The sequence below is a fragment of the Rhamphochromis longiceps genome, linkage group LG8 (genome assembly GCF_057381845.1).
Source record: "Rhamphochromis longiceps isolate RC_006_pf linkage group LG8, R_longiceps_female_GT1.1, whole genome shotgun sequence".
NCBI lineage: Eukaryota > Metazoa > Chordata > Actinopteri > Cichliformes > Cichlidae > Rhamphochromis > Rhamphochromis longiceps.
The window spans coordinates 7,050,153-7,069,251 of record NC_140564.1 but is presented as its reverse complement, the minus strand read 5'-3'; the positions used below and the strand labels follow the sequence as shown (position 1 = coordinate 7,069,251).

The 19,099-nt window shown below is 40.2% G+C and overlaps 1 protein-coding gene across 3 annotated transcripts in view; it reads right to left on the bottom strand.

The window, feature by feature from the left end:
- LOC146663022 (LLGL scribble cell polarity complex component 2-like) overlaps positions 1 to 18,861 on the bottom strand; it is a 50,273-nt gene extending 31,412 nt beyond the window's left edge. For 2 of the 3 annotated variants that reach the window (XM_085415604.1, XM_085415603.1), the window contains exon 1: positions 18,561 to 18,861. The gene's annotated coding sequence lies outside the window, so the exon portion shown is untranslated. The remainder of the gene's footprint in view (positions 1 to 18,560) is intronic. The other variant, XM_085415605.1, reaches the window with a different exon arrangement.
- Positions 18,862 to 19,099: the final 238 nt, after the last annotated feature.

Below are 19,099 nucleotides of genomic sequence, written 5' to 3'. Positions count from 1 at the left end.
TCTGTAAGACACCTGACAATGTTTTACAATAAACCTTAATGCCATCTGGATTAAGAAACACACCAGCCATTCTCCAGTGGCTGAACACCCTTTTGTGCAGGGCCAGTAATTGTGAAGTTTACTTGCATGTTATAGTGTCCTACTGATCCACCTGGACCGACCACATCAAAACCTTTCCAGATCCTGCAACAATGCAACAACATATCTCCCAGCTCGTCAAACGCATTGACCATCTTTTTGTCAAAAATAAATGAATAAATAAATCTAAGGCACTATAACATGATCTAAAACAGTGGTTCCCAAACTTTTTTTGCTAGGCCCCCCTTTGTTTTACAAGAAAAATGTTTGCGCCCCCCCCCCCTTCTCGCGCACATGCACGAACACATCCTCCAACCACACACGCTCATATTTTGCTCCATTGCGGTTTCTTTCACACCTCAAACATTTAGTAAACAATTAAGCAAATACAAGTAATCTGCAGGTAGTAAGAAAACAAACTACTAACTAGGGCTGGGCCATATTATACCGTTCACGGTAATACCGGTATAATGTTAGGCAACGATAGGAAAATGAAATATCGCGATAGAATATGAGTAAAACGCGCATGCGCAGTGCCTTTGTTTTCATACGCACATGGCCGATTGTTGAGTGAAACAGATGAACCAGAATTGGTTTGTAAAAATGGTGCAACTTCAGTGATGTGGAACTGGTTTGGTGTTTGTCCATCAGATACACGACAAAGCACATTTTTTTGCAGAACATGCAAGCGGCCGTCGGACTAAGATGCCCTTAAATCTGGGAGTAATCTGGGTCCTAAACTCCGTATCTTCAGGTCAAACGAACACTGCAGCATCACTAAGAGTTAAAAACTGTCTAAATTCATCTTTAATAAAAACGATCAGCATTGCTGCTTTACCAGGTGAAACTATGAAGTTTAACTTCCAGGCATCCATGAAAACAAAATTTATTATATTTAACGGAGTTAGAAGTTAGCAGGAAGCTAGCGGAAGTTAGCTCGCTAGTTTCGCTAGTTACCTAAGCATGATATTGCATGTTCTGACTGAGAGATTTCTGAAAAAATTCAAACGTACAGCTCTGCTATCACTTCCAACATAAATGAAGACAGGAAACTAAACAGCAGTGACGTTTGTAGGGTTACTGAAGTTGGGCTAGCTGGTATATAATGATGTGCTACGTGATCGTTAGCGACACAGCTATGTTAGCATAACATAAACAGTGAAGCTGGAGGACGAACACTAACACTTTTCCACTTATAAAAGTTAACGTTAAGGTTCCTCATGGTTAGAGACAAATGCAATCGCATGGCAGGATGCTGTAAAAGGACCAATCTTCAGTCAGGAGAACAACTGAGATAATCCATCCACAATACGAGGTTAGTCATTAATATACTGCAACAACATGGGAATAGAGCAGCTGCCAGAGAATTCAACATTAATGAATCAATGGTACAGAAGTGGAGGAAGCAAGAAGAATGAGTTTAATAAAGTTTGACTTATCTGACTGCTTCGTTTCGCTTAATGTGCCTTATAATCCCGTGCACCTTATGGTCCGAAAAATACGTACTGCACACTGCAGTTTAATGTTGCAAAGCACCTCTTTTTAACTTCAGTGGATATTATACATGGTTATGCTCAGGATATGTCAGCCCATTTCTACTGGAAATGCCTTTTGGTTAAATTTTCAGCAAGGAATTTGCATTTGCACTGTTACATTTTTATAAAGCTTTAATGTACATAAAAACCAGCTTCTTGCTTAAGTGAAAATAAATGATAGGTTGTCTTTTTGCGCTAGTAATGTTGTGGAGTTGTATTTTGTCTCGCATCAATTATATCGTCAGTTATATCGTTATCGCTAATTTTCAAATATATATCGTGATAAATATTTTTGGCCATATCGCCCTGCTCTACTACTAACTCTTTTAGGCTACGTCCACACCTACGCGGGTATTTTTGAAAACGCAGCTGTTTCGTCCACACGTAAACGGCGTTTTGAATCATCGAAAACTGAGATTTTCTAAAACTCATTTTTTTCCCGTTACGTGTGGACGAGGAATACAGAGTTCGTCACGCAACGTCAAAGGTATGTGCCTTTTTTCACGTCACGCTGTGCGCCACGTTTACACGAGATGAATTGCAGAATGGCAGATAGAGACAAAATACTGTTAATCTTACTATCTTCAGGTTTTACACGCTTACATACACACACAGTTACTGTCCCTCCATTTAGAAAGACAGAGGCGTCATAGTGTGATTCTTTTACTGTAGTTGTTTTTTTTCCATGTGTAATAATCAACATTGCTATCAATGCTTTTTTCAAAAAACGCCTCTCTATGCAAAATGGGTTTAAAAACATAAACAACTGTGGAATACTGTTTGTCTGTGATTTAAACAGCCCAGCGCTGCTCCCGACACAGGGAAAACCAATCCTGCAGGGAGACCTACCTCGGCACTTGTGCAGGTGAAACCAAAGGGCAGATATGCTTCACCATATTTTCAAGTGGCTTAGAATGAAGTTGGTTTGGAAACATAGCCAGCGATGCTTCATCTCCTGCTTTGCGTTTCTGTGGCCGCCCTGTGCTAGCAGTGTCCAAGCGCCGCGTCCCCCTGCAATGGCTCTGCGGCCCCACACTTTGGGAAGGTCTGACCTAAAAAGAAGCATTAGCCGGACTCTGAAGTGTACCTTGGCACCAGCTCTGTTTCAACCATTGTATTCTCTGATCACAATCTTCTCATATTTTTGACTTTGATTAAAAACAGCAAGATTTCAACATCAAAATTCACTATAAGAATTGCTTAAAAACATCATAGCTCTGTCCAGGTCATGAATCAAACATTTCTTTTATGGGAGAAATGTTTGATTTGTTTGTGTGTGTGTGTGTGTGTGTGTGTGTGTGTGTGTGTGTGTGTGTGTGTGTGTATTGGCTGAAACAGGTGACTGCAGAATGGATTGTGATGTCACAAATGCTGGTTCGTGCCACCCCTGGAGAAGCAAATGACCGCGAACACTCCATCTTGTATCACTATGGTCACCATGAGCCCATCTCCCATGAAGATAATGATTTAGACTTTATTTACCTCTGACTGCAAATTTAACAGGCTTGTCTTCTTATGTTATTCAATATACCATCCTGGATGCCTTTGCTCTCAAGCAGCAAGACACTGTTTGCTTTTCATAACACAGCTCAGCGATATCATCAAATTCCCAGTATATCCATCAAGCCATCTAAGTTAGGGAGTGCAGCCATGCAAAAACACGCCTATATCCCACAACAGGAAACTCACACTGCTTAACCAAGCAGAGCTGCTCCATAGCTCGTGGCTCTTAAACACAAAGCTAACATACTGCTTAGTTCAAGATGAGTAGCTGCAAATCCATGTCATCCAAAACATTCCACTCGAGATCTTTTGCAATGGCAGCTATGCCAGCACTCGCTCAAGACAGGAACAAGTCTTCTTGAATGATATCTGATCAAGTCACAAACTACAGGTACAAACAGTAATACTCATCCTGTCAACACAGGGGAAGCAGGAGCTGTATGAGAGCTGCTGCTAGGAACTGCTTTCACATGTGAACACACCTATCTCACACAAAGAAACACGTCATAAGACACCAAATCAACTGAACACACAGGACCTCACCTCGCAGTGATCTTCAGCTGGCAATCACTGAACTATTCTCAGTTACGATGACCGGGATGAGTGATTACTAAAAGGTCCACTGCTAGTTAGGGGGCTGTGGGGTGTTATGTCTTTGCTCTGAAGGGGAAAGGGAGGTATAAAGGGTGCATGAAATAGAAACCACAGATGTTTTACTGAAACCTGAAGAAAAAAAGAACTTTTTCTGGTGAATATGCATGAAGCAAAACATAATTTTTTTGTATTTAAACAGCAGAAAGAGACGGAGGCAAGAGGAGTACAGCACTACAGCAAACATAGCAGAGGTACCTCTCTTTACCCTCTTTAGTTTAGCAAACATTAGATTGCTAGACAGACAGATTGTTAGCTCTGGCTGCCAGGATATCACGTCTCCCACCACCTCACTCATTCCTTCCTATAATGAAAAACCAAAGATTAAGAGGAGGGTGGTCGAGTGCACAAAGTTTACATTAACTAAACTCTGATTCTAAGTGATAGTAGTTTCAGACCTGAGCCATTAAATGACAGGGACTTCATACAAAGGTGTTTAAGGTCCAAGTGGTTATATATATAAAACCAATTCCAAGGGGATTAATAATGTGGTATAGTTCTCAAAGATAAATGAGGGCAACTGCTAAAGACAAATGATACTACAGATCAGAATTATCTGATAATTTGCCTAGTATTTTATTTGATTTAGGGACATTGTGGTACGATACATCACCACTTTTACTCCTGTCTGCAGAAAACAAAGCCTGTAGAGATACACTTGCATGCTACTGTGAAAAAAATATAGCATGCCAATCAAGAATGATTAAAAAGAAACATCTTAAATAGTCAGTTGATCACAGAAAAGGTTCAGTTTACAAAGAAAAAGAAAACTCTACAGGTGGGTGAATAATTAGATTTTATAGATTTTAACTTTAAAAAAAAAAAGACAAAATCCTAATTAAAGGAAAACGAGCAACTTGAAATAAAACAGTTTTCTTTTGTTGCCATGATGCTCATGTTTTGTCTTGTTATAAATCATCAAGGACACATCTTACCCTTTGGGTGTTGCATTTTTACTTCAGAGTTTAGTCCATTTTGAATGGTAAAATGGTAAATGGCCTGTATTTGTATAGCGCTTTACTTAGTCCCTAAGGACCCCAAAGCGCTTTACACTACATTCAGTCATCCACCCATTCACACACACATTCACACATTTTGCATCAAAATGATGGAAAAAAAATAGCCTACAGTTCACACGATCTGCATAGTTATGAAAAGCTTCAACAGGTGAACCTGTAACTACCCCCATTTCTGGCAGCACACACCAAAGGTGTCAGATAGTTAATATTTTGCTCCCACTTAGGTCTCTAGCTGCCACCTAGGCCTTTTGTTTTACTGTCAATAACACCCATACATCCTTCTAGGTGACCCTCATCTCTCATCTACCTGAAAAAGCAGGTGTCTGTTGAGTTAATAAAAAAAAAATAAATAAAAATAAAAAATTCTATAGTAACTGAATAACTGTGAATAACTGTGAATAATAACGGTGCCATCTATGCCTCCTCCAGCCTATACTCACCTGCACACTGTACCACTGTGGAGAGACACACAGCTCCTCCCCCTGACTAACGCTTCAGAGGCCAGTAAATTTCCCATTTCAACAACGGTGAAGTACTAAATAACTGGTCAGCGCTCACATTAACATTAGCCTTTTAACTATTAGGAGTTACCCAATAGCCACATAAGTCCCTTTTCCATTAGTACCTACTCGGATCAACTTGCCACAGACTGCCATGATCCGACTCAGATCGACTGGTTTTCCACTACAATCTGGTTCTACCTAACATGCGTGGTTGTCGTCATAGCAATGCATCCGTGCATCCTGCGACGTCATTTAAATGCAACATGAAAGCTACAGAAAAGGTGGACGGTGAAACAAGAATATACCTGGTGATATGGCTTTTCAACAGACTCAAAAGCCAGACATTCTGCTGCCATGATCAGGAAATTCAGGACCAAATCAGAAACAAAGTAATTTTCAGTCTGGAAAAGGTTATGAATCCATTTTGAAACTGTGGGACTCAGCAAACCACATTGAAAGCCATTATGCACAAATAGCAAAAACATGGAACAATGGTAAACCTTCCCAGAAGTGGCTGGCCACCAAGAGCACGCAGACAACTCATCCAAGGGGTCACAAAAGACCCCAGAACAACATCCAAAGAACTGCAGGCCTCGATTAAGGTCAGTGCTCATGACTTTGCCATAAAAAGGGTTATTAGGGTTAGGGCCATGTAGGTTTGGATCTCTTTCCCCTCTTAATAAACACCTTCATTTAGAAACTGTATTTTGTGTTTACTTGTGTGATCTTTGTCAAATATTTATTTGATATTTGTTTGATCTGAAACATTTAAGTGTGACAAATACAATGCCCGGAAGTGGGCAAACAATTTTCCACACAACCACTATACCTATGGTATCAACTTCAAAATCCTAGGCGATTTCCTTCTCAAGTTGTTGCATTACCAAGTGTGGATTATTAATCAAAGAGCAGCCGAATCAGACAGGACTCAGATCTGAGGATGTTAAGAGCTGCAGGCAGATGTGGACAAGAAAATAAACTATTCCACCTTTACAATAATTTATTAAAATGTGTTTCTTATTTAGTTTTAGTCAGTTTTAAAATGCAGGCAGTGAATGGTTCAATCTTTCACAGCAAGATCTCTCATTTCTCTTTTTTTCTTTTTTTAAGCATAACTAGCACTTTGGGCAAAGTTCATTTCTAACTTTTCCATAATGTTCTTCCTCTACAGTAAGGAAATTAGGGATGCTGCGATTTATTAAGTAATTTGAACAATTAGAGTATAAATAATCCTTAACACAAATTCTTTGCTTCGATGCTTCAGTTAATGCATGGCTCTGTAGCATGCCATTGTCATGCGAGTGCTTCACCCACATTTGCGACTAAAAACATCCTCCCACAGAAGTGTATTTGGGAGCAGCGTGTGAATAAAAAGTATGATAACATTAACCCCCAGTTTTAAAGAAAAACACGGATGACACAACAGCAGCAGTGAAGATGATGCCATCATAGTTTCACGTGGAGCTAGAGTCTGCCTACACACACTTGACAAAGAACAAAGAGGCGGAGCCAGTGTCAAGGTGAGCTCAGATTGAGTGAAAAAACAAAACAAAACGTGTTTCTAGTGGAGGATTCTAAGGCAGGTTCTGAAGCCACTGCACTCCTGCCCAATTAGTCCAGACTCATAATCTAGAAATTAACTTAGGCCAAAACAGAGACCTATAAGCAAAAAGTTGTTCAGTCTGCAGAAAACACATGAATCCACATACCATGGCTGGATGGACTGGATGAGAGTGCTTCAAAATACGCCTTGGGAATTTTTCGGTTAAGATTTGAGTATGAAAGTGATGCCAGTGATAAATTAGTACATCCACCGGTGCACAATACAAATACTTAAACAGCTACAATGAAGCAAAATTCACTTTCAAAAAGTCATCATTTACATTTACATCATTGCAAACATTTGTGACTTTATTAGTAATTTACACATCTGAATTCAAATCGCTTAACTCTGATTAGATTTAATCGACAATCATCTTACGTTAATTCATTTGACTAAAGTATAAAGTGTAAAAGTTTATCGTGCTTTTACTGGTGAGTTGCTCCATAAGGTTCACAAAGGCTCCCATTTCCCCTGACATCACATGTGAAATGTGGCCATATCTCTTCTTGTCTCTTCCTCGCAGTCTTAATTCAGTCCATATAAACAAACAGTACACACAGTACTGCGCTCTGGGGTCCTTAGGGACTAGAAAAGTGCTATACAAATACAGGCCATTTACCATTTACAAGCAGAAGAACTGGTTATAAAATAACCAATGAATTAAGCAAAAACAAAAAACAGCAACAACAAAACAAAAGTGTGTATGAAACATACAACTGAAATAAATACACACAAGACCAGGAGAGAGTACAGAACTAAACTAAGCAGTGTCACAAGAAAATAATCTATTTAAATCGTATGGGTTACATATGTGGGTTATATGTAGGGCTGCCACGATTAGTCGACTAGTCACGATTACGTCGACTATCAAAATCGTCGACGACTGATTTAATAGTCGACGCGTCGTTTGAAGCTTTGTAAGATCACAAAAGACGCAGGAATAAGTGGCAGGATTTAAGAGTGTAATAACGAACTGAAACAGAAGATGGCAGCACAGCATGTACAAGGATGTCAGCTACCGTTAAACCCCGAAGAAGAAGAAGAAGAAGAAGCAGCTGTGTCCCAGAATTCATAGCGCGGCCCAGCTCAGTTTCCAACAATGGCGGCAGCTAGTTAGTTAGTTTTAATGTTATTCTTATTATTCTTTCTGGGTCACAAAATAAACGTTTAACATATTTTCAGGCGAGAATGTAGCTGTGTAAACCTCAAATATCTGCTCAGTTTATCAGGACACCACATATTTTCAAAAGCGCTCCGACGTTTTCGGAGACGTCTGTTACCCACTAGCTCGTTAGCGAGCCGGGGGCTAGGCTCACTAGCGCCGTGAGAACACCGGACTCCCCGCAAATCGTTTTCAAACCCACCGCCGTCTTTCGCTACTCAGGTTAAATATATATGAGTCACTTAGGGCAGGGATAGCTCAGTAGGTAGAGTGGTTGCCCCATGATCGGAAGGTCGGGGGTTCGATTCCCCTTAACAGCTACCCTGAGGTACCCCTGAGCAAGGTACCGTCCCTACACACTGCTCCCCGGGCGCCCAATGGCTGCCCACTGCTTCACTGAGTGAATGGGTTAAATGCAGAGAGCAATTTCCCCACGGGGCTCAATAAAGTACAATAATGTACACTTTCTAGATAACTTAAAATGTTATTGTTTGGCTTTTTTTAGTATTTTATTTGTTCCTGAGTAAATCAGTTTGTCTGAGATTAAAGTTATAGTTTTTACACAGCTGAATAAACATCAAGCAGACAGCTGATTATCAGAAGTGTGAGATGCTCCAGAATATACTCCAGTGTCCTGTTATATTTTAGATAGCAAGGAGTTTATTAAGCTTCACCGAAACAATCTGCAAATTTCATTAAAATTTAATAAACTATCATCTTGTCTTTATTTTTAGTTAGCACAGACCTTAAACACTTAAAGCTGTAAGCTAATGATAGTTATATAAGAGCAGATGCTGCTGGTGCAATAAGCTGTAGTTTTACATCCAATGGATGATGATCTGATTAGTCGACTAATCGCAAAAATAATCGGTGACTAGTCGACTATCAAAATGATCGTTTGTGGCAGCCCTAGTTATATGTTACGTTACTTTTTTCTCCCTGTTCCAACACACAGTGGTGTTTTATGTAGCTTATCTGCGTAGCCAATTTAATTAAAAACTTACAGATAACTTCTTATTTCATAGTGTAATCTTCACATGCTTCATCTGAAGCACACTGTGTGTATTCACTCACTAATTATATTCACAGTATTCACTTATTGTGTCTTAAGGGATTCGCTAGCAGCATGGCCTCTTCACCTGTCCCTCCTGCACTTTCCTGCTCTTTGTGTCAGATGTTTAGTTACTCTTTGGCCTCCTTTAGCAGTAATGATACTTGTAATAACTGCAGCCTATTTGTAGCTCTGGAGGCCTGAATTAGAGACTCTGCTTCAATTCACTGACTGCTCTGCCCTGTAGCCAGAGCAGGTGAAGGTAGCGTAGGCCCCAATAGCGCTCCCCTGGCTGATTGTCCCGAGGAGCTGCGAAAACAGGATGGCTGGGTGATGGTCTTAAACAAAAGCCCCCAGTATACCACCAAAACCCCATCCCCGTTGAGACTGTGTCAGCTCCCAAACCGACAACCCCCCCGAAAAAAAACAAACTAAAAACCAGCAAAAATGACTTAAACATAAAAAACATCAAAGAGAGAACAATACAGCATCCATATCTGCACCAAGAGCAAAACAGTGAAATGTGGATTATTAAACATTAGGTCTCTCTCTTCCTAGTCTCTGTTAGTAAATGAATTAATAATTGATCAAGAAATCAATTTACTCTGCCTTACAGAAACCTGGTTACAGCAGGATGATTATGCTTAAATGAGTCAACACCCCCGAGTCACTCTAACTATCAGAAACCTTGAAGCACAGGAAGAGGGGGTGCGGTGGCAGCAATCTTCCATGCTAGCTTATTAATCAACCAAAGACCCAGACAGAGCTTTAATCCAGTCGAAAGCCTGATTCTCAGCCTTGTCCACCCCAGCTGCAAAACTTAACAACCAGTCCTATTTCTGATTTTGTGCTCAGCTCAGATAAAATAATGATTGGGGGTGATTATAACATCCATGTAGTAGCTAAAAATGACATCCTCAACACAGCATTTAATCTGTTATTAGACTCAATTGGCAAATTTTAAAATGTAAAACAACCACTTTAATTACACTCTAGTTCTTGTTTTAACATATGGCATAGAAACGGAGCATTTAACAGTATTCCATGAGCACCCTGCTGTCTGATCATTTCCTAATGACACTTAAATTTACAATAATGAATTACACAGCAGTAGAGAATAGTATCATCACAGTAGGTGTCTTTCTGAAAGTACTGTAACTAAGTTTATGTGTATCCTTTAACATTCATCCACTGCTATCTTCTTTTATGCCTTGTGCCAACACAGCAGTGCTGTTTAAATAAATTGATTTGGATAAGCAGCCATATGTTCTGGACACTCAGATTAAGAGAGGAGAGAAGCAATCAACTGATCATCACCTGAGTTGGGTCAGGTAGTGAGGGACGAAGCTGGACAGACATGCCACATCCAAATATATAGCGAGGATGAGCTGGGAATGCCTAGCAGAGGCCCTGGTCCACGAGCTTTTCAACTCTCACCTCTGACAGAGGTTCGACAGCCTTCCGAGGGAGACTGGGGACAATGTTCAGCACCTCTATTGCTGAGGTTGCAGCAAGGTGGTTGGTGCCTGTTGTGGTGGAACCAGCTGGTGGACACCAAAGCTGAAGGAGTCCTATCAGGCTGAAAGTAGAATGTTCTCAAGTAGGGCTGGGCCATATCATACCGTTCACAGTAATACTGGTATAATGTTGGGCAATGATAAGAAAATGAAATATCGTGATAGAACATGGGTAAAACATGCATGCACAGTGCCTTTGTTTTCATACGCACATGGCGGCAAAAGCATGGCGGCAACAGAGAATGAGAAGGGTGAAAGCGGATCGTTGAATGAAACAGATGAACCAGAACTGGTTTGTAAAAGTGCAACTTCAGTGGTGTGGAACTGGTTTAGCTTTCGTCCGTCAGATACACAACAAAGCACAATTTTTGGTAGCGCATGCTAGCGGGCTGTCGTTATTACCGTGTTTTTTTGGAAAATACGGCACACTTAAAATCAATCCTTTGATTTTTCTGAAAATCGTCAGTGCCCCTTATAATCCCGTGTGCCTTATGTATGAACTCTGGTTGTGTTTACTTTGCTAAGCTACGAACCCGCACCGCTTGATGGATTGTCGGCGCATTACGGCTATCGTAGCAAGGAGCCTCGCGGAGTGATACGTACTGTGCTTCAACATAATATTACCGTATTGTGTGTGTATAACCTCTTTAGGTTTTGTGGATATTATACATGGTTATGCTGAGGATATGTCGGCCAGTTTCCACTGGAAATGCCTTTTGGTTAAACTGTCAGTAAGGAATTTGCATTTGCACTGTTACATTTTTATATAACTTGTATTTATATAACTAATGCACATAAAAAACAGCTGCTTGTTTAAGTGAAAATACATTGATGGGTTGGTTTTTTTTGCACAAATAAAGTTGTGGAGTTGCCCAAAGTGTTTTGTCTATTGTCAATTATATCGTCAGTTATATCGTTATCGCAAATTTTCAAATTTATATCATGATAAATATTTTTGGTCATATCTCCCTGCTCTATTATCAAGCTTGGTTAGGCTGTGGGAGTGCAAGGTACAAGGAGTTCGGCGAAACCATGGAAAAAGACTTTTGGACTGCCTCAAAGTGATTCTGGCAGATACAACTTATACAGATATGCAAGGTTGCTCTCAAGAATTGCATTTGTCTCATGTGGTAGTGATGTATAGGTTTATGAGTGCATGTGTATTACTGTGTGTATGTTGTACGTATTCAATATGCTGATGGCTTGTGAAGAGAAAATGTTTCAGCGCCTGTATTTGCTAAAGAAGGTGTCTATACATTTCCTCAGTTTTTGTCCTCGTGCATTAGTTTTTATTTCGTTATCTCATCAGAGAAAAAGGTTGTTGATGAAAACTATCATGAAAATAATTATTCAACACAACACTGCATGCTACAAAGGTGAGTGTTTGATTCTGTACTCTGTTCAAAGCTCTATTTCTATCTAGAAGAATAAGGCAGATATCATATAAAAAAAAATAAAATAAAAATAAATGACATGATGTTGCAATTTAGCTACAGTGAATTGTCTCCAGCTGTTGTGTACGCTTTAATGACTCAACAATTGTGTTTTGTTTCAAGTACATTTCAATGCAAAACAGTTTTACTTCAGTAAAAGATTACTTTTATAGAATGTGTTAGGGCTGGGCGATATATCGAGTTTTTTAAAAAACATGGATATATTTTCATACGAGATATAAGATGTGACAATATCGTTTATATCGATATAGTCTATGTTACGTTATAATTATACTTGTGGAGCCGCAAGTTTGCCTCTCTTTCGTCCACTTTTGTCTCTATGCAACGTTACTCAGCCTCGCCTCTCCTTCACTGAACACAACTCCCCCTCCCTCATAGCTTCACCTGCAGGCAGCGACAAGATGAACACGGAAAATCTCTGTTAATGAGTTACCGCGGACCACCCCGTGCGTGGGGGTGAACAGCGTCAACGTGTTAGCGAGCTAACCGCGCTAACGACAGGGGCTGCATGGCCTAAAATCCTTTCATTTTCTCAAAAATCGACAGCGCGCCTTATGTATGAATTCTGGTTGTGCTTACTGACCGCCAACTGATTTTATGTGGTACACGCCGCTCAGCAATCTTTCAAAAAATGTTTTAGTAAAACTTTAGACTTAGAGACTTAGAGCTTTTTATTGTCATTGTGCAGTTTCTTGCACAGCGAAATTGGGTAAGCTTTGGTAAGCTACGGAGCTGCACCGCTTGATGGAATGTCGGAGCATTACGGCTACCGTAGTCTGGAGCCTCGCGGAGTGATATGTACTGTGCTTCAACGTAATATTACCGTATTGTGTGTATAAGGACCATAAATGGCACCTCTTAAGAGACATGGTTACAAAGAGGATTTCAAACTCAAGGCTGTCAGTCACGCAGTAGAACTTGGGAATAGAGCAGCTGTGAAATCTGTCTTTGTTATTATGCTCATCGTCTTTTAGTTTACATTTTGACTGCTCAATTGTGAGCTTATTGTTATGCACAAAAACAACATTGTTTTCTTTTATTTATGGAGCATTATTATTTAATAAATGCTGATAATTTATTTTTGAGTAATTTCTTCATGTACATCTATGCTGTATATTAATAAAAGTGCCTGTGTGACATCTGGGACACAGCTTTGACTAAACTCTCTTTTTGTGCTTACCTTATGGCTTGTGTGTTAATAGACCTCTCTGCATGGAATCATACTTGTTATTAATCTCTGGCTCTCATCCACAGCATGTCTTTTGTCCTGTCTTCCTTCTCTCACCCCAACTGGTCGACGTAGATGGCCGCCCCTCCCTGACCCCGGTTCTGCTGGAGGTTTCTTCCTGTTAATAGGAGTTTTTCCTTCCCACTGTTGCCAAAGTGCTTGCTCATAGGGGGTCATATGATTGTTGGATTTTTCTCTGTATGCATTATTGTAGGGTCTACCTTACAATTATAAAGTCCCTTGAGGTGACTGTTGTTTTGATTTGGTGCTGTATAAATGAAACTAATTTGATCAACTACTTTTAATTAAATGTAGAATTTAGGATAGGATAGTTCCTCACCTGTAAAAAACTGATCATTTTCATTTGATCAGAGACTGTGATCACCCACCTCAGGTGAACCATGTGAGCTCTCAAGTTGTGTGACCTGTTCAATCATGATGATTCGCGGCATAAAACGCGTACAATTTTCATTTCTGTTTTCCTTTAGATTTCTTCAGCTTCGTAATAATGTAATAAACGTGTCAGTATTTTCACTGCTACACATCAAACAGCCGTTGTTAGCTAATTCGGAAAAGTCATTTTCAAAATTGTAAACAAATGTTTTAATACAACGCTTATGTTTCTGCCAAAGTGTAACTCTGTTTAACGCAGTAACCTGAACCTTTCCATCGTAGATGCTGCAACGTCACTGCTTTGAACCTGACCAATCACATTAGGACTCCTGTTCCTTTGAGCTTTGTCCTCCACACTCGGTTTGAGCATGCAGAATTGAGCTTCAAGAACAGTTACCTGCAAGAGCCTGAATCTGCTGCATCACTTGCAAATCAGGCAACCTCGTGTACATGTGCGTATTATTCACCATCAGCTGATCTTAAGCTTGAAATCTAAACACAGTGATTCTGTTCTGAAGTTAGGGGTGGGCGGTATAAACGGCATAAACGATATAAATTGGGCCAATGGTTGAGATTTTGACTATACCGCTCTAGTGCATGTTGATGGTGTCATCAAGCGGTAGCTGTTTTGGTCGAAAGAATTGCAGCGGCTGAAAAAATATCATTTGCAAATTATGCCGGGCGACAGTAATAGCAAAGACACAAAGCACTTTTGGAATATGGGGAAAGCCAAAAACTGCGCTTCCTCCACTTCCGTGCCATTGATTCATTAATGCTGAATTCTCTCGCAGCTGCTCTATTCGTTAACTTTTATTGAGTGGAAAACTGTTAGCGTTCGTCCTTCAGCTTCACTGTCCTAATGTTATGCTAACGTAACTGTTTTGCTAGCAATCACGTAGCACATCATTATATACCAGGGCTGCCCAATCCCAGTCCTCGAGAGCTACTATCCTGCAGCTTTTAGATGCATCCCTACTCCAACACAGCTGAATCAAATGGTTTGATTACCTCTTCAGCATGCCATCGTGTTTGGCAAAGGCCTGATAACAAGCCATTCATTTGATTCGGGTGTGTGGGAACAAGGATGCATCGAAAAGCTGCAGGACGGTAGCTCTCGAGGACCGGGATTGGGCACCCCTGTTATATACCAACTAGTTCTACTTCAGTAACCCTACAAACGTCACTGCTGTTTAGTTTTCTCTCTTCATTTATGTTGGAAGTGATAGCAGAGCTGTACGTTTGAATTTTTTCAGATATCTCTCTGCCAGAACATGCTATATCATGTTTAGGTGGAAACTAGCGAGTTACTTCCTGCTAACTTCTAACTCCGTTGAATTTAATGAATCCTGTTTTCATGGATGCCTGGATGTTAAACTTAATTGTTGCACCTGGTAAAGCAGCAACGCTGATCATGTTATTAAAAATGAAAGAATTTAGACAGCTTTTAACTGTCAGTGATGCCGCAGTGTTTGTTTGACTTTGGGACCTGCAGCAGACGGAGTTTTGGACCCAGATTACTCCACAAGGCTCCTGACTACGGCAGCCGTAATGCTCCGACAATCCATCAAGCGGTTCATAGCTTACCAAAGCCGTACTAAAACATTTTTGGATTTCTGCGTGCCGTGTACCACATAAAATCGGTTCGAGGTGAGTAAGCACAACCAGAATTCATACATAAGGCACACTGTCGATTTTCGAGAAAATTAAAGGATTTTAAGTGTGCCTTATAGTGTGTAAAATACGTTATACAGAAGAAAAGAATATATCGAGATATATATCGTTACCGCACGTGCTTCAAATTATACAGTGATATGGATTTTAGGCCATATCGCCCAGACCCATCTGAAGTGTTAAAACATTTGGTACCTGAGAAACCAGGAGCTCATCAGCTGTAGTATATACACCTCAACTTTTTAAAAACATATAGTGTTACAAATATTTAATGATTCAATTCAATTTTATTTATATAGCGCCAAATCACAACAAAAGTCGCCTCAAGGCGCTTCATAGATACAGAGAAAAACCCAACAATCATATGACCCCCTATGAGCAGCACTTTGGCGACAGTGGGAAGGAAAAACTCACTTTTAACAGGAAGACAATGACAGCTCAATAGTTCTTGGCAGAAAAAGAAACAAAGCACTACAGATGGGAACCTCATCCAACACACACTTCGACCCGCAAACAGTGTCGTTACATTACCACAATTGTTTGTGGTTTCAAAAAAGTAAATTGTTAGAATTTAAATTGGTTGTAGGTCTTTTCTTTTATCTAAGAGAGAAAGGTATTGGATGAGCACACATACGCACTGCTTTATGAAAACTAATATCAAAATCTTCACATCTAGAGTTGCTTTGTTTCAATCTAGAACACTATAAACAATCATTTCCATGAAGTACCAGTGATGTCATAAGCTCTGACTTCATGTTTACCCAAACAATGATCGTGATGAGGATCTACTGACAAACTTCCTTGAGGCTAAGTGTGCAGAGCCTTTCATTCTCAGGGTTAGGCTATCCTCTGGAACAATGTTTACAGTGTCAAGTTTTCAGTTATGTTCTAATAGTGTCTATTGAGCTGGCAAACACGAAACATGAGGTTTTACATTTGGATATCCTATGCTTTTCCATTAGCAAACCAAAGAACAGCTTCGTTCAGTGCATTGCCCTAATCAATTTAGCAAGCTGACTGTCTGAGCCAAGCAACGTCTTCGTCTTTGGGTTAGGGTTACCTGTAAAAGGTTAGTAAAAATTAACCTCCCCATTCAAAAGTTTAAAAATTCGAAGCCTTTGATGGCAAAGCTTTGTCCATTGTTTCCTTATATTTGCATTGTGTGAACAACTAAAACCAAAATTCCTGGTAATGTTCAGGACTGTTCCTTTAGAAGAGGTGAACACCCTCCAGCTTGCCTCACTTTTGGGAGGGGCCATTTATTTTGCCTCTATAATAGTTTCAGGTGGACTTTGCAATGCAGGTGGAATAACACCAAGCCTGAGAACAAAGGCTTTTGTTTGACTAGTCCTGGGCTCATGCAGGTGGAAGTACACAGCCTGTGCTTCATTTGGCAGTAACCTGTCCAGACTGTACAGTGTGAATGCTGAACAATGGCTGTTCTAATAAAACAGATTCCGATTCTTTTTTCTTTTCTTTTTTTGCACCATTTAATAGAACAACTTTTTTGCATATGGGTGGTTCCATTTTGGTGATAACAAGCCAAGTTACTCAATGAAATTCAATGTTGTTCAGTGATTAAGGCCCCAAGCATGCACCTGTTGCTAACTGGAAAGCTGACATTGCACAGAGAAAGCCAGCGGTTTGGACCCATTTCACACCATCTATGCCAACAGCTTTTCATTGCAAACATTTGTGACTTCATGATAAACTGTGAGCACGTGAGTTGAACTTCTTTCCTGTTATGTTTCTGTAACACTTTTATTTTGAATACAAGTGACAAAATATATCGTTACCATTTTTAATATCTTCACATTGTGACACTTCACATGTGATGCATATATGTATGATTAAGTGCACCTACAAGAGAAAGACAAAAAGAGACCATATGACAGCAGAGTGCAGTAAACACTGAGCCGAAATGAGGCAAGAGCAAAGGAAATAATGGAAATTGATTTTTCATGTCTGTCGGTCAAGATGGCATTTAACATTTCACTAAAATACCTTTTGGCAACACCTCACCTCACTCACACACACACACTCTCACACATTTAGGCAGACCAGAGCAATATAGTAATATGGCTGATGTTCCTTATTAAGTAGTCAGAAATTTTAAATAAATCTTTAGTGTGTAAACTGATGGGGAAAACCCTGCTTCATTCATTTTGTTTTACAAAGTCTGATGTTGTCTTACACATCATTACTAGTTTGTTCCTCATAGTGAGGAATACTTCATATGAATTTGAGCTGATTAGACGAAGCAATCACAGTACATACGCATTGTAGTTCAGGACTTCAGCTCAGCTCTGACTCGGTGGATACAATGTCAGCAGTTTTATAAATACGAATTATCGTGAAACCAGCCAAACAGGTGAAACCGCCTTCCTCGTACTCCCCCTCCCCAAACACAGTACTTACTCACTCTTGAAACCAGACCGTTGACTCAAAGGGCTTACTAACATACTGACTGCTGAGACACACCTTAGTCAGGTTAGATGTCGCCGTCATTATGCAACATTAGCTGCAACTAGTACTCACCTGGCTGCACATGCAGGTTAGCAAGAAATTCCCCAGTTTCTCTAATACTGCTGACATCTTGCGGGAAACTGCTAATCCATTTCTACCCAATTTTCTTCCGTGTGGACTTGTCTTAATAACTGAATGGCTTCAGGCTGCTGCAATTAGGTTTACTGTAGCTTTAAGAGTGAAAACAAGCTAACCGATGGCGAAAACTACCAATTACATACAAAAGCTGACTGGTGTGGTTATAGTCATTCTTTAAAATTTAATAAAGAAGGCAAGTTACTGATGTGAGACGGTCATTTCAATCAGCCCACCTTGTATTACATTTTTAAAACTCGACGACTTGCCGAAAGTTAAAGCGTCTGTCATCGCAAGACTCCATTCTTGCGATTGTAATCGGTATGAAAATTTTGAGAAAAATATACACAAAACAGATTTTTGAGGCAACGCTCATATGCCTGTTTTGCTTGGTTTACTTCAGATGGTTAGAAAGCTAACCATAGAAAAACTGGCAAATGACATTCTGGCTCTACACACAACTTGAGCTAGCTTCAGCTGAAGTGTGTACATACTGAAGAGTAAACAGCATGGAATAAACTGTTAGCCGGACGGTTCACAACAACTACGGGCACAAGGTCTGAGAGCGTGCGGTCCGACTTCCTAACCCACCTGATTCCAAACGGCCGTTGCTCAGCAGAGGTGCACCGTTTACAGCCGTTGAAAGAAATTCCAAATCCGACCAGTTCCCGGTGTATTAGTTACAAAGAGGTATCTCTCCCCTTCCAGAGTCGAGGAAGACGTAGACACGCCGTGAATAAGTATTCCCGGAATCCAGGCGACAGGCTTCTTGTTGAGCAACTATCACATCTAAAGATCTATAAGGAACTAAAACTGGGTTGGCTGGTTTTTGTTTTCCACCGCTGCGGTGGTTAGCCTCAGTATTTCCTGCTAGGCTAAACCTCACTGCTGTGCTAACTCCGCCCTCATGACACATTCAAGCACACCTCGTAAACGTGTGCAGACGTCCGGTCAGTGGTTTGCTTTGAAATTTGGTTGAAAACGACGAACCAAGAGCGGCATATCTAGCCGCATGTAGGCTGGTAATTGATAAAGTTCCTGGGGAAAATCTGGTGATGTTAGAAGAGACAGCATCTATCCCACTTTGGAAGGACTAACATTCATTTCTAGAAACTGGCTAAACCCTTCAA